This window comes from Halyomorpha halys, unplaced genomic scaffold (genome assembly GCF_000696795.3).
Source record: "Halyomorpha halys isolate HHAL.00 unplaced genomic scaffold, Hhal_1.1 Scaffold1235.1, whole genome shotgun sequence".
Lineage (NCBI taxonomy): Eukaryota > Metazoa > Arthropoda > Insecta > Hemiptera > Pentatomidae > Halyomorpha > Halyomorpha halys.
In genome coordinates this window covers 83,366-87,345 of record NW_027107220.1, presented here as the reverse complement: position 1 = coordinate 87,345, position 3,980 = coordinate 83,366, and positions in this window count along the sequence as shown.

Genomic DNA, 3,980 nt, shown 5'->3' with positions numbered 1-3,980 from the left:
CTTATCTTATTTAAAACTTTTAATGTCAATTCTTGATGTCAAAAGCACCTCTTCAAGACTTCGAAAAAAAATTGGGTAAATCTTCAAAACTGTAACCTATTGTTTTTAAAACTTTTTTGCCGATTTGTGAACAAACGATGGTAAATGTGATTCCTATGACCTCCTTTGTCTTGTAGCATCTTCATATCTGTCCTATCACCGTAATTTGCACTCGTCTTGGAAGATTTCCAAGCAATCATTCATCAACTAATTCCTTTAGTACCTCCTGTTCTCCCAAGCGACGTGACCAGACCAGCATAGTCTTTTTACCTTCGTTATTTCCATGACGTGCTATCTTGCATTTTCCGGTAGGAGTGACGACAATTTGCTTACGGTATTTTTTTTAAAAATTATAGTTCGTTTAAGGTTAATGTTGGCATGTTTGCACTAAAGTATTGTACTTTTATCATTTCATAGATTATTTCAAGTTACAATGTAAGCATGGATATTATTCATAATTCATGGTGAGTTTGAGTTTTAAAAGCAATTTATTTTTGCATATCGAAAGATATTTCTTGTCGACAACGAATTATTAGTGTAGACTTGGATGTATAAAGTAGAGGACGATGTAAAAGTTTTCCAGTCTTTACCCTTCTACAAAAGTTGTCAAAAAAGTTATTTTTTTCTGAATGAAGCCACAATCACCCTTCACATGTATAATAAAAGACCCCTTGTTGTATAATAAAAAGAATTCGATCACTCGTTGCTTAACAATGGGATATTTGTTATTGTTGTTGATCGTTGCTTAAAGATGTAAAACCCTCTGACCATCAACGCCTATGGCATGATAAAAGTAAAAAAAAAGATTACAAAAAAAAAATTAAATTAAAATAAAATTAAAATCGAAGAGGAGTTATACTTTATAAAGAAGGCGATGTGCTTTTAAAAATTCAAACACTAATGTAATTTTAGCTTCCTCATCTGTGAGAGCTACTGATAAATTTGGGGTCAGTCCTATCTTGTTTATTATTGGCAAATAGTGAGTACATTCTTCAAAAATATGTCTAATCGTTAGAATGGGCTGGCAATATTTGCACGTTGGAGGTGGCAGTTTCCTGATCAGGTGAGAGTGCGTGAGAAGAGTATGACCTATTCTCAAGCGGGCCAGAGCAACCTCCTCCCTGCGGCTGTTGCGGTAGGATGTCGATCATGGTTTTACTGATCGTTTTATTTCTTTTAATTTACTCGGAGAGCTTTCAATGGGATATTCTCATTATATGCTATAATCTCATAAATTTCACATTGATTTTATATAAACTGTAAAATCTTAATTAAAAGCTTTGTACTATCTTCTGCACTATTTGAAGTAGTAGTTTCTGTATTGCCAGTTATTTGGCAAAATTTATTTATTATTATTTTTACACTAATTATAATTTATATTCAACATAACAATTATGGTTGATAAAATGGATCACGGCGGATAATACCTCGTACAGGCTAATAGTAAACAACTGACACCGACACTATTTAACGACACAAACGACGATGGAAAAACATTCTTAATCCTCCGTAGCTATGTTCGCTGACAATACAACAGGGTTCTCTCAACATGATGATTTAACAATCGCTATAAATACTTTGAAAAGTCACCTTAATGATCTAGAACAATACTTCACTAAATGGATGATTAGTCTGAACATTGAAAAAATGTATTTCAAAAGTTTTTATTCTCAGACGCCCACCAGACCCACCGGAACTAATAAATGAGAAATGGTACCTGCCTGTAAAACACAAACTTACCTAGTAATTCACCTCGATCGCCGCCTTACCTAGAATCTCCATATAGACATCAAACCTACGCAATGTTAGTATTATCCTATTCTAAATATAAAATCCAAACTAAAACCCAAAACTACTGTTCTTATTTTTACAACAATTCTCAGACCACTGCTGATGTACAGCTGTGAAGTCTGGGGAGCGATATCCTTTACGAAGAGGAAAAAAATTACAATCTTTTCAAAATAAAGTTTTCAGAATCGTTGTGGATGTTCCTTGGTTTGTGAGAAATTGCCAATTGCATCAGGAATAGCAAATAGAGTTAATGAAAGAATGCATAAAAAAAAAAAGATTCATGAAGTTCCTGAATTGGGAAACCCAACCTCAACTCTAAGACTGAAGCCCAGGCTGCTGCTAGATATCCTGTTATGAATTATGTAGTTGTCAATTCCATTATAGAAATAACTTTTATTTTATTTATTTTCTCGTCGTCCTTTTTTCAAATTTACTTGTTGCTTTTGTTTACCTATTACAGGGCAATTGTTTATTTTGTTAAGTCTACGAATGTAAAGTTCATAGTTCAACATTCGTAGACTTAACAAAACAAACACTTGACCTGTAATGGGTAAAAAAAAAAAAATAACAAGTTAATTTGAAAAAAGGAGGAAGAAAAAATAAAAGTTTTTCTTCCCTCTCTTATCAAGAATTTGTAGAATCTATCAAGAATCTATTTGTTTTATCATATCATTTTTTTATTACGTTGTATCTAGTAGTTTGTACGATACTATACCCCCTCTCCATAATGAACTGTAAAAAAAAAAAATGTAATTGTTACATCAACCATGTAAGGCCCATCAGGCCGATCTGGTATTTAATAAAAAAAATCCTAATCCCATTATTCTTATTTGAGCACGACGAAATAATGAATCCCTGATTTTGGAAATGATTGGTATTATTTTTTTTTAAAATCGCAAAATTACACCCAGTGCAGCGTGTAAATAAATAAGAAAAAAATTGTGATTCTCGCGCAATAAGTTTATTTTATATAATTCATTATGCTGTATATTCAAGACTCAAGTCATTAAAGAACACAAAAGTTAATAATGATTTTTTTTTTTTTTTGAAAAATTACCCCAGTATTCCAGAAATCCTCTTAAGCTGTTGCACATCGACATTCAACATTCAATAGCTCGTAGACAACTGAAAATCATCCTTCAAAACTGGACAGTGGCAGTTAGTAAGCGGTCAAAAACTATTTTACCGAGCTTAAGCAGTGTTTCTCATAAGTAGTTATTACTTTGGTTCCATGAAACTCCATGAAATTCTTTTCTGGAGATCCACAATTAGAAAATATCGACAAGCGATAGTGAGAAATTTCTCGGTAACCAAAAATCGAATAATTTATTATTTTATGAGCTGTATTCGAAATAACTATTATTATTCCAATGATTTATTATTGTAATTAACGATGACTTCCTAACACATTTTTGTTAAATGGAACTCTTTCAGCTATTGATGTATTATTTGTCGATGTTAAAATGTTGTCGATGTAAAAAGTACATTGGGGTGCAAACGACACCTTGTATGTAAGGGATCATTTCCCATTCATTATAAATTTTAATGATAACAAACACTAGTTCCAAATTAAATGAAATTTCAAGGTCATCGTTCAAAAGAGCCAACTGGGAAATGTTTTCATCTCTCATTGAAAAAGAAATAGAAAAAAGGAAAGAAACGGTACCAAACGATAAGAAGACATTCCGCAATCGGAACATCATTGGTAATAATTAAAAATGTATTTCTTACAAATACATAATTGTTAATTATCAATAACAAACGACTTGTACCGTAGTAGAATGAGGATTGTCGCATTGCAATTATGAATAAAAAAAGGATCTTCAATAAGTTGAAAAACTAAATTACCAGAAGATTTGAATGAATTAAAAAAATTGAGGTCAATAACAACGAGGTGTTGAGGGCGAGAGAAAAAAATCATGGTCGGACTACGTTAGTTCTATCAACAGCGTTCAAACTAGAAACGATTTTGGAGGAAAGTAAAACTAAGGAAATGAAGGCTCCTAAAACCAGTAGTCTATTTGTACAAAGTTATGGTAGCAATTCCTGCTGACTCTACAACTCCGAGCCACCTCCCTCCACAGCTCCTATATATACCCCCATCAATCCCAAGCTTATTTTTATTTTATTTATTTTCTCGTCGTCCTTTT